The sequence below is a fragment of the Salmo salar genome, chromosome 16 (assembly GCF_965601325.2).
Source record: "Salmo salar chromosome 16, fSalSal1, whole genome shotgun sequence".
In the NCBI taxonomy this organism is placed as follows: Eukaryota; Metazoa; Chordata; class Actinopteri; order Salmoniformes; family Salmonidae; genus Salmo; species Salmo salar.
In genome coordinates this window covers 27348032-27360145 of record NC_138306.1, presented here as the reverse complement: position 1 = coordinate 27360145, position 12114 = coordinate 27348032, and the positions used below count along the sequence as shown (strand labels likewise).

General features: G+C 42.7%; 1 long non-coding RNA gene across 1 annotated transcript in view; it reads right to left on the bottom strand.

The window, feature by feature from the left end:
* Nucleotides 1-12114, bottom strand: part of LOC106573454 (uncharacterized) — a 39575-nt gene that overhangs the window by 2163 nt on the left and 25298 nt on the right. The window contains exon 3 of the long non-coding RNA XR_001321349.3: nt 4105-4170. This is a non-coding gene — a long non-coding RNA (uncharacterized LOC106573454). The remainder of the gene's footprint in view (nt 1-4104; nt 4171-12114) is intronic.

Here is a 12114-nt window from a genome sequence, read left to right as displayed (position 1 = left end):
TGTACAATTTAAATGTTTAAATATGAAACTATTTGTGAAAAGATTAAATGTAATTTAGCTTCTTAATGAGAGAACGGTTTGTCATAGAGTAAACTCTACCAACTCAGTGGCCCCGCCCATGTGAACAGACACTGGTTGTAAACTATGAAACACGGCCCTCTCTCCCAACTCTATATAAGCCCCTTAACGAAAATGTAACTTCCTGTTCCAAGGACGTGTGGACTTGAGATCCCCACGTTGAAAGGACAAAGACCACCTACAGAACTAAGCCAACCTCAGCAAGAAAATTATGAAATTAGCATCAAATGTCAATGTGAAGGTGACAACCTACACGCTGGAAGGATGAATTTTGACTATACCAGCCAAAATATAGGATGAGCTTAAAGTTTGGCAACTTGGTATGAACTTTGAACTCTTATTCACTAAAGAAGTGATACCTCCTAGCCATTGCGTTAGCACAGCAACTGTAAACGTGGGCTAGGAAAGGATGGACGACATATCCAGTCTAACACACACAACAATACTACAACGTATCCCGTTTACCACCAGAGACATTCTTCAGAGGACCAGAGATCCATGCTGGACCACCCGGTCTCCCATCTACGAACAATCTACCGAAGTGCAGCTCAGAGTAAATATTTATTGCATTCTCCTTTTTCAAATGGGCGGAAATTTAGAATGCGTAAGATACTGTATTTACGATAGCATAGCTGCCTACGGCCCAATAGAGACATAGCTTCTTCCTTTGTTCCTCAGTCTTCTCGCTCTTTCATTCAAACACCACCCCCTTTCCTTTGTGTAACCAGCCGTCATGTCGGCTCCGTCCACCAGGGACATTTTCTTTATGACATAATTGTAATCAATGTATGATCCATTCTGTGTAGATGTAATTCTGTGTGATTATTTAGGTATTTAGTAAATAAATAATTAAACCAAATTTTGTATTGCTGATTCAACTTGTTAGCCAGGGTTCTTGAAGATGACCAAGAATTTGCAACTTTCAGATGAGACTAAACAAGGTGACGATTAAATATTGACTGCTATTGATGTAAAAGATTACCAGGTCTTTAAGAGTTTATTCGGAAGATAACAGCTCTCTTAACATTCTTTCGTGGTGCCCCGACTTTCTAGTTAATTATTTACCTGATTAGCTTAATCAGGTAATATTATAGAATAGCATGTCATATCACTTAATCCAGCATAGCCAAAGACACGACAGTATGTATGTGTGTCAGCATGTAGGCGGATGAAAGATTCTCTGAGATGCAGTCAGCTCTGAGCTCAGATACTCCAATAGGCTGTTGCTGTGTATACACTCTAGTCTGATACTAACTCTGCTATGTTTAACACAATGTACTCCTTCTATAGTATACTGTAGGTAGTCACAAACAGTACGTTCATTACTAGGTTGTCTCACCAATGGGGTTATCCTGCAGCTAATTAGGAGTTTATCCCCCACTAGGTTATGTACTTATGAAGGATTCAAGCGATCTCTTCCAAGATGACATCACGCGACAAGGAAAAGTGTATGTGTGTTCGTGTGTGTGATTCAAGAGCAGTCAAAATTACAGTGAGGGAAAAAAGTATTTGGTCCCCTGCTGATTTTGTACGTTTGCCCACTGACAAAGAAATGATAAGTCTATAATTTTAATGGTAGGTTTATTTGAACAGTGAGAGACAGAATAACAACAAAAAAATCCAGAAAAACGCATGTCAAAAATGTTATAAATTGATTTGCATTTTAATGAGGGAAATAAGTATTTGACCCCCCTCTCAATCAGAAAATGTTCTGGCTCCCAGGTGTCTTTTATACAGGTAACGAGCTGAGATTAGGAGCACACTCTTAAAGGGAGTGCTCCTAATCTCAGCATGTAACCTGTATAAAAGACACCTGTCCACAGAAGCAATCAATCAATCAGATTCCAAACTCTCCACCATGGCCAAGACCAAAGATCTCTCCAAGGATGCCAGGGACAAGATTGTAGACCTACACAAGGCTGGAATGGGCTACAAGACCATCGCCAAGCAGCTTGGTGAGAAGGTGACAACAGTTGGTGCGATTATTCGCAAATGGAAGAAACACAAAAGAACTGTCAATCTCCCTCGGCCTGGGGCTCCATGCAAGATCTCACCTCGTGGAGTTGCAATGATCATGATAACGGTGAGGAATCAGCCCAGAACTACACGGGAGGATCTTGTCAATGATCTCAAGGCAGCTGGGACCATAGTCACCAAGAAAACAATTGGTAACACACTACGCTGTGAAGGACTGAAATCCTGCAGCGCCCGCAAGGTCCCCCTGTTCAAAAAAGCACATATACATGCCCGTCTGAAGTTTGCCAATGAACATCTGAATGGTTCAGAGGACAACTGGGTGAAAGTGTTGTGGTCAGGTGAGACCAAAATGGAGCTCTTTGGCATCAACTCAACTCGCTGTGTTTGGAGGAGGAGGAATGCTGCCTATGACCCCAAGAACACCATCCCCACCATCAAACATGGAGGTGGAGACATTATGCTTTGGGGGTGTTTTTCTGCTAAGGGGACAGGACAACTTCACCGCATCAAAGGGACGATGGACGGGGCCATGTACCGTCAAATCTTGGGTGAGAACCTCCTTCCCTCAGCCAGGGCATTGAAAATGGGTCATGGATGGGTATTCCAGCATGACAATGACCCAAAACACACGGCCAAGGCAACAAAGGAGTGGCTCAAGAAGAAGCACATTAAGGTCCTGGAGTGGCCTAGCCAGTCTCCAGACCTTAATCCCATAGAAATCTGTGGAGGGAGCTGAAGGTTCCAGTTGCCAAACGTCAGCCTCGAAACCTTAATGACTTGGAGAAGATCTGCAAAGAGGAGTGTGACAAAATCCCTTCTGAGATGTGTGCAAACCTGGTGGCCAACTACAAGAAACGTCTGACCTCTGTGATTGCCAACAAGGGTTTTGCCACCAAGTACTAAGTCATGTTTTTCAGAGGGGTCAAATGCTTATTTCCCTCATTAACATTTTTGACATGCGTTTTTCTGGATTTTTTTGTTGTTATTCTGTCTCTCACTGTTCAAATAAACCTACCATTAAAATTATAGACTGATCATTTCTTTGTCAGTGGGCAAACGTACAAAATCAGCAGGGGATCAAATACTTTTTTCCCTCACTGTAACAGGATTATTCTTGCAGGGGCAAAAATGTGCCCTGAGTTAACTTTACGATCTGTCTCCCACCCAACCCCCCTATAGACTGTTAACTCCTAGAAACTTCCCACTCTACAGAAGAGAAATCTCATCTAAATAACATGAACATACTGTCCTGAGAGAGAACTCACCAGCCCTTCTCTTCTTTCTTCTCTCCCTCCTCTCTCTCTCTCCCTCGCTCTCTCTCTCTCGCACTCTCTTTATCGCTCTCTCTCTCGCTCTCTCTCTCCCTCTCTCCCCCTCTCCCTCCTTTTCTCTCCCTCTCTCTCTTTATCTCTCTCTTTATGTCACAGCCCTGCACCACAACTCTGTAATTAACTTGGTTGACCAGCGTTTTGATGAGCACCATGTTTTCTTTTGTCTCCTCTATCACTCCTCTTCTATCTCCTCTTTTTTCCTTTCCTACTCTGCTGCCCTCCTTTCTTCTCTCTCTTCTATCTCTTCTTTTCCGTCTGCTGTCCAGTCTGACTCTCAGTCTCTGGAGAGAAAGACCACATAGAGAACAGATATAGCCCATTGTGGTCTTTTTTGTGTACGTTATGTGTTTTCGGTGCAGATAGCGTTGGAGACTAGCAGCCGTTCCACCCAGGGCCTTTCTTTAACAGCATGCTGTAATCTAACTGGCAGCTCATAAAATACATCTTCCACTGATGAGTCAAATAATAACATCTTAAAACATTCTTATACTACACGCACATACACAAATGCACACATCACACACATACACACATACACACATCATGCACATACACACATCACACACACCGCATTTTTACACTAGCCAGCTCTTGGTTGGCTTATGATGGCATGTATCTGATAAATAATGTTGTGCTGTAATGTGTTGCATTAAGAATGTAGGTTATAGTGTCCGAATACCACACCATAACATTCCCCCTAAATTGTGCAGTATCTTACCTGACAAGAACCAGACAAGACAAAGAGCTGCTGGGTCATGGTACATAGCTACATCACCAGAGAAACCTAGAGAGAGGGAGAGAAAGAGAATGGGTCAGCAAACAATGTTTAGGGACACGCACATGCCAATGCCCACGCCCACATCATCCAGTTAGTCTTGGTTACACGGTTCAGAAATTGGACCAGGAGAAAAAGAGGGAAGAGACAAAAGGAAAATGAATTAAGGGTAAAGACGGAGAGTAGCAGATCTCTATCCTGATGTAGCCTGTTAGCGTGTGACCGAGAGACTAATCATGACCTGAACTTACAGCCCAAAGGTCACCTGCTACATCATCTTTAACTCTCCTCCCCTTTCTCTATCTCTTTGCTCTTTCTTTCTCCTCCTGCTCACCCTCTCTCTCCTATCTACCCCCTCTGTCCTTTCCTCCTTAAGCTGTGACTATGTTACACACACAAGACAATAGATCTTCCATTCTTGTCAAATGTGTGCTCTGCTCACACCTACAGTACTTGCAATGCGTAAAACACTTAAGCTCAGCACAGCGCAGGGGATACCAAGAGACACGAGCGCAACTAAAAAATGTATTTCGTTTATAATCAGCTTCACACTGCACTTGCACAGAACCAAACAAAATGTGGAACCAGTTTTTCTCTCCCATCCCTCTCCAACAGGCAGGGTTGTTGATGATGACACGCACCCTGCAGAAAGAGGACATGCAGGGTTGATGGACCACAGTAATCACCCCGCTCTACACTGTGTGTGTGTTTATCTGTATCTCTTGTCTGTCCCAAAGCTCCACCATTGGTGTGAGAGAGCTACAGACCTCTCATTACAGGGTCACACACGAGCAGAGCCTTTTTCTGTTTCCCTTACTTTCTGTGTGGATCTTTCTATACTTGACTCTGTCTCTTTCTCACTCCATCTCTCTATGAAGCATATACATAAACGGTGCACACCATGCAGTTTTTTCCACAGAAAACATTTAAGATGCCGTGCGTGCTTGTGTGCGCTTGTGTATGTGTGCGTGGGTAAGCATGTGTGTAAGTTTGGTGTTCCAGAAACACTCCTCACACTCCTACCTATGTGTTGGGTAAGATGGACAGTTCATTCGTTATTTACAGTGTGTTTTAGGGTAGGAAGATTGTTGATCCGTAAATAGAGAGGTACAACTAAACACACACCAGCACCCTACACAAAAGCCTAAGATGATTCAACAAAACCCTGGTCTAAAGACTACAAAAATTACTAGGAGTATATTATGTATATACTCCTAGTATATATACAGCGTACAGAGGCCCATGATCAGCAACCATCACTCCTGTGTTCCAATGGAAAGTTGTGTTAGCTAATCCAAGTTTATCATTTTAAAAGGACAATTGTTCATTAGAAAACCCTTTTGCAGTTATGTTATCACAGCTGAAAACTGTTGTCCTGATTAAAGAAGCAATATAACTGGCCTTCTTTAGACTAGTTGAGTATCTGGAGCATCAGCATTTGTAGGTTCGATTACTGCTCAAAATGGCCAGAAACAAATAACTTTCTTCTGAATCTCGTCAGTCTATTCTGGTTCTGAGAAATGAAGGCTATTCCTTGTGAGAAATTGCCAAGAAACTGAAGATCTGGTACAACGCTGTGTACTACTCCTTTCACAGAACAGCGCAAACTGGCTCCAACTGGGAATAGAAGGAGGCGGAGGGCCCGGTGCACAACTGAGCAAGAGGACAAGTACATTAGAGTGTCTAGTTTGAGAAACTGGCAGCTTCATTAAATAGGACCAGCAAAGCACCAGTCTCAACGTCAACAGTGAAGAGGTGACTCCGGGTTGCTGGCCTTCTAGGCAGAGTTGCAAAGAAAAAGCCATGTCTCAGACTGGCCAATAAAAAGAAAAGATTAAGATGGGGAAAAATAACACAGACACTTGACAGAGGAATTCCCCAAGTTAAAGCTTGCTGTTAGCTAGCTAAGGTTAGCTGAGGTTAGATGGTTGGCTTCATCAAATAGTACCCGCAAAACACCAATCTCAACGTCAACAGTGAAGAGGCGACTCCGGGATGCTGGGCTTCTAGGCAGAGTTCCTCTGTCCAGTGTCTGTGTTCTTTTTCCCATCTTAATCTTTTATTTTTATTGGCCAGTCTGAGATATGGCTTTTTCTTTGCAACTCTATCTAGAAGGCCAGCATCCCGGAGTCGCCTCTTCACTGTTGACGTTGAGACTGGTGTTTTGCAGGTACTATTTAATGAAGCTGCAAGTTGAGGACTTGTGAGGTGTCTGTTTCTCCAACTAGACACTCTAATGTACTTGTCCTCTTTCTCATTTGTGCACTGGGGCCTCCCACTCCTCTTTCTATTCTGGTTAGAGCCAGTTTGCGCTGTTCTGTGAAGGGAGGAGTATACAGCGTTGTACAAGATCTTCAGTTTCTTGGCAATCATTTCTCAGAACAAGAATAGACTGATGAGTTTCAGAAGAAAGGTCTTTGTTTCTGGCCATTTTGAGCCTGTAATCGAGCCCACAAATCCGGATGCTCCAGACACTCAACTAGTCTAAAGAAGGCCAGTTTTATTGCTTCTTTAATCAACACTAACATAATTGCAAAAGGGTTTTCTAATGATCAATTAGCCTTTTAAAATGATAAATTGGATTAGCTAACACAACGTGCCATTGGAACACAGGAGTGAAGGTTGCTGATAATGGGCCTCTGCACGCCTATGTAGATATTCCACAAAAAATCTGCCGTTTCCAGCTACAATAGTAATTTACAACAGTATTTCTGATCAATTTGATGTTATTTTAATGAACAAAAAATGTGCTTTTCTTTCAAAAACAAGGACATTTCTAAGTGACTCCAAACTATTGAGTTACACCCCCTCTTTGCGCTCAAAACAGCTTCAATTTGTCGGGGCATGGACTCTACAAGATGTCAAAAGTGTTCCACAGAGATGTGGGCCCATTTTGACTCCAATGCTTCCCACGGTTGTGTCAAGTTGGCTGGATGTTCTTTGGGTGGTGGACCATTCTTGATACACACAGGAAACTGTTGAGCGTAAAACAACCAGCAGCGTTGCAGTTCTTGACACACTCAAATGGGTTCACCTGGCACCTACTGCCATACCCTGTTCAAAGGCACTTGTCCATTCACTCTCTGATGGCACATGTACACAATCCATGCCTCAATTGTCTCAATGCTTAAAAATCCTTCTTTAATCTGTCTCCTCCCATAAACTACACTGATTGAAGTGGATTTAACAGGTAACATCAATAAGTGATCATACCTTTCACCTGGATTCACCTGGTTAGTCTAGCTCATAGAAAAAGCAGGTGTTATTAATGTTTTGTACACTCCAGACCATCCTGTCCTGTTCTGTCCCTAACAGCTCTATTCAGAATCGAGATAAGTGCACTGATCTCAGTCATTCAGGTAAATCATTCATTGTTGTCAATGGGAGACTTGGGAGGAGGAATGGGAGGAAATGTGGGTTAAGTGCATGGATCTCAAGTCAGAATACCGTCCTAACCATGTTGCAATTGCAAAAATCTGCCAGAAATGCAGTAGTGTATCAAATAAAATTGTATTCGTCACATACACGTGTTTAGCAGATGTTATTGCGGGTGTAGCGAAATACTTGTGTCTCTAGCTCCAACAGTGCAGTAATATCTAACAAGTAATATCTAACAATTTCACAACATATACCCAATACACAAAAATGTAAGTAAAGGAATGGAATTAAGAATATATAAATATATGGACAAGCAATGTCAGAGCGGCATAGAGTTAAAGTGACTAGTCTTCCATTTATTAAAGTGGCCAGTGATTTCAAGTCCATGTATACAGGCAGCAGCCTCTAATGTGCTAGTGATGGCTGTTTAACAGTCTGATGGCCTTGCGATAGAATCTGTTTTTCAGTCTCTCTGTCCCAGCTTTGATGCACAAGTACTGACCATGCCTTCTGGATGATAGCAGGGTGAACCGGGAGTGGCTTGGGTGGTTGTTGTCCTTGATGATCTTTTTGGCCTTCCTGTGACATCGGGTGCTGTAGGTGTCCTGGAGGGCAGGTAATTTGGTGATGCGTTGTGCAGACCGCACCACCCTCTGGAGAGCCCTGCGGTTGCGGGCAGAGCAATTGCCGTACCAGCCCGACAGGATGCTCTCAATTGAGCATCTGTAAAAGTTTGTGAGGATTTTAGGTGCCAAGCAAAATGTCTTCAGCCTCCTGAGGTTTAAGAGGCGCTGCTGCGCCATCTTCACCACACTATCTGTGTGGGTGGACCATTTCAGTTAGTCAGTGATGTGTACGCCGAGGAACTTGAAGCTTTCCTCCTTCTCCAGTGCGGTCCCATCGATGTGGATAGGGGGGTGCTCCCTCTGCTGCAAAGATCATTGTGTTGTTTTGGATCATGTCCAGGTGTGTCTGTTAAAATATGTGTTCTGTTTTGACTTTGGAAAAAATGAGGGTCTAGTATTTATTTAATAGATCTAATAAACAACATGATTAAGGCAATGGTTCTACTTTTAGCAATAAATTAGTGTTTTTTTACATTTTTATTCCATTGTCTTCCAAGTGTTGCTCAATTTCCTCCTTCAGTTTGCATCTCAATTCATGCACCTTGGTTGGAAAGCTTGGTAGCGGCAGTGATCCCTTCCCTTTGCAGCAGATCTGATTAACTCAAAGCTGGCTGTTGCTTCAGACAATGAGAGATCTGACAGAGCTAGTGACTCGATGATAGATACTGCTGCTATCAATGCACTAGAGGTAGTATGGTATCAGATTAGTCTAATACGTATTAATACCTATAATGTGCATATTTTATCACCATTAATCCATCCTAATCAATAATCAATCATGTGTTCTGTGGTTAATGACCTGCTGTCCCCTACACAGAGCAGGGCTTGTTAGAGTAAAGATCAGGCCTCACGGTCAGCGCCCTGCGGGTCACAGGTCATAGCCAGAGAATTAGAACTTATAGAATGGAATCAGCTCTAACATTCATGTGCCCAATAAAAGCCTATTTAGTGTTATGGTTGTTTTAAATGAGATTGTATGTTCTATGATTAGTAATTTTATGGTTGGGTAACAATGGATGCCAAAGTGTACATAGTTATTTTTTTCTTGTCCATACTAGTTCAGCACTGTAAAGGGGTTACTGTGAATTTGACAGTGGCTAACAGGCAGCTCAGTGGCAAGTAAAGTTCTGTATTTCATATTACAGTACACCTACTGTAATATAAATATGGTATCAAAGGAAGTACTGCGTAATGACACACAGTACATTACTGTAAAACTGAATTATGCTGTAAAAAAGGTAAACCCTACCATAATCTAAATGAACGAATGAATGGATGAATGAAATTGAGGGGAGGGGTTTGTTTTTCACAGTATCTTACCGTAATTACAAAGGATTGGTGCAAGCAGGTTGGCTGCTAGGTAAAGTGTTTTATACGTTACAATATTAATGAATAGTTGGTGCTTTATATCACTTGCAAGAGGCCTTAACAAAGGCTTCCAGACTTGGTTGAAGACTTGCTGCCACTTCAATCTGTCACCTATAAATGTTCAACTGATGAGGCACTATAACCACATTGGAGTTTAGTTGGTACAGCATTCTGACTCACGGGGACAACATATATAGCCTCTTAAAAGGCACACCTCCAAATATGTTAATGAGGCAGAAACAATAATACCATGCACCCACTAGTTCTCAAAAGGTTTTTGGCACTCCAAAGATATGGTAGGGTACTGTATTATGTGGGGTGGAATTACAGTACCATTAGATATACAGTGATTATTGTCTGTGTCCGGGTGTGTGTTTGTTTTCCTGTCGGGTACCCACTATTATACCCTGCACGGCCAGTGAACACAGAGCATCTTTCACTGCCTCACCCCACAGAGACCTTGTGTGTGTGTTTCGAGTTTCAAAGTTTATTCACCACGTCCACAGAATACAACAGGTGTAAAACAGAACAGTGAAATTCTTCCATTGAGAGCTCTTTCCCAACAATGTGTAACCGATGTGAAATGGCTAGTTAGTTAGCGGTGGTGCGCGCTAATAGCGTTTAAATCGGTGACGTCACTCGCTCTGAGACTTGAAGTGGTTGTTCCCCTTGTGTTGCAAGGGCCGCGGCTTTTGTGGTGCGATGGGTAACGATGCTTCGTGGGTGTCAGTTGTTGATGTGTGCAAGGGTCCCTGGTTCGAGCCCAGGTTGGGGCGAAGAGAGGGATGGAACCTACACTGTTACAAATGCAATGATAATAATATAGATAATAACAGAAAATAGAAGAAATAAGAAACCACACAAGAATGATGTGAGTTAAAAAAACACGAGAAGGCATGTATATACAGGTCAGTGCCAGTTCCTTATTCAATGTGCAGGGGTACTGGAGTGGTAGTATATACAGGTCAGTGCCAGTACCTTATTCAATGGGCAGGGGTACTGGAGTGGTAGTATATACAGGTCAGTGCCAGTTCCTTATTCAATGTGCAGGGGTACTGGAGTGGTAGTATATACAGGTCAATGCCAGTACCTTATTCAATATGCAGGGGTACTGGAGTGGTAGTATATACAGGTCAATGCCAGTACCTTATTCAATATGCAGGTCAGTGCCAGTACCTTATTCAATATGCAGGTCAATGCCAGTACCTTATTCAATATGCAGGTCAATGCCAGTACCTTATTTAATGTGCAGGGGTACTGGAGTGGTAGTATATACAGGTCAGTGCCAGTACCTTATTCAATATGCAGGGGTACTGGAGTGGTTGAGGTAGGTTTATACATAAAAGTGACTGGTAGTAGGATTAAGCAATAAGGCCCGAGGAGGTGTGGTATATGGCCAATATACCACGGCTAAGGGTTGTTCTTATGCACGACGCTACGCGGAGTACCTGGACACAGCCCTTAGCCGTGGTATATTGGCCATATACCACAAACCCCTGAGGTGCCTTATTGCTATTATAAAATGTTTACCAACGTAATTAGAGCAGTAAAAATAAATGTTTTGTGATTCTCGTGGTATACGGTCTGATATACCACGGATGTCAGCCAATCAACATTCAGGGCTCAAACCACCCAGTTTATAATAAATAGATAAATACTAATGGTAATGGCAATGTGTGTGTGTGTGTGTGTGTGTGTGTGTGCGTGCGTGCGTGTGTGCATCTGTGTGTGTGTTTGTGTCTGTGTGTGTGTGCGTGCATGCGTGTGCATCCGTGTGTGTTTGTGTGTTGTTATGTGGTGAACTACATGTAGCAGCAGTGGTTTGTAGTTACTCTGTTTCTTCGACAGAGCGGTGTGAATGTTACAGAGACACATTAAGCCTAGCAGAAATGCAGGACACACACACACACACACACACACACACACACACACACACACACACACACACACACACACACACACACAGTCAGCGGCACTAGCAGGCAACTCATCTTGGAGTAATAGCCAACAATGATCTCTCCTCTCCAGCCACCAGCCCCCCTCCCTCTCACCCCAGGAGTGAACCCTTCACCTAGTCAGTATCCTCACTATGCATCAAGCAAAGTGCTACTACAGAGACGGGTCATAGAGGTGTATAGACACCCCAGCTTTAAATATACAGTCTGTGAATTCCACTGATTATATATGTAGGCCTATTTTGTCTTGCACTTGTATTGGAAAAAACGATGTACTTATTGGCACCCACGTTCCCTAACCGTATAATTACTAATCATAGAAGAGACATTAATTCAAAACAACCATAACACTGAATAGGCCTTTATTGCAACACAATATTGGGTACATGGATGTTATAGCTGATTCCATTCAATTAGTTCTAATTCTCTGGCCATGACCTGTGACCCGCATGGCGCTGAATGTGTGGCCTGATCTTTACTCTAACAAGCCCTGCTCTGTGTAGGGGTCAGCAGGTCATTAAGGACCACAGAACACATTATTGATTCTTGATTAGGATAGATCAATGGTGATGAATGATGCACATTATAACTCTTAACCCTTATTAGACTAATCTAATAACATATAA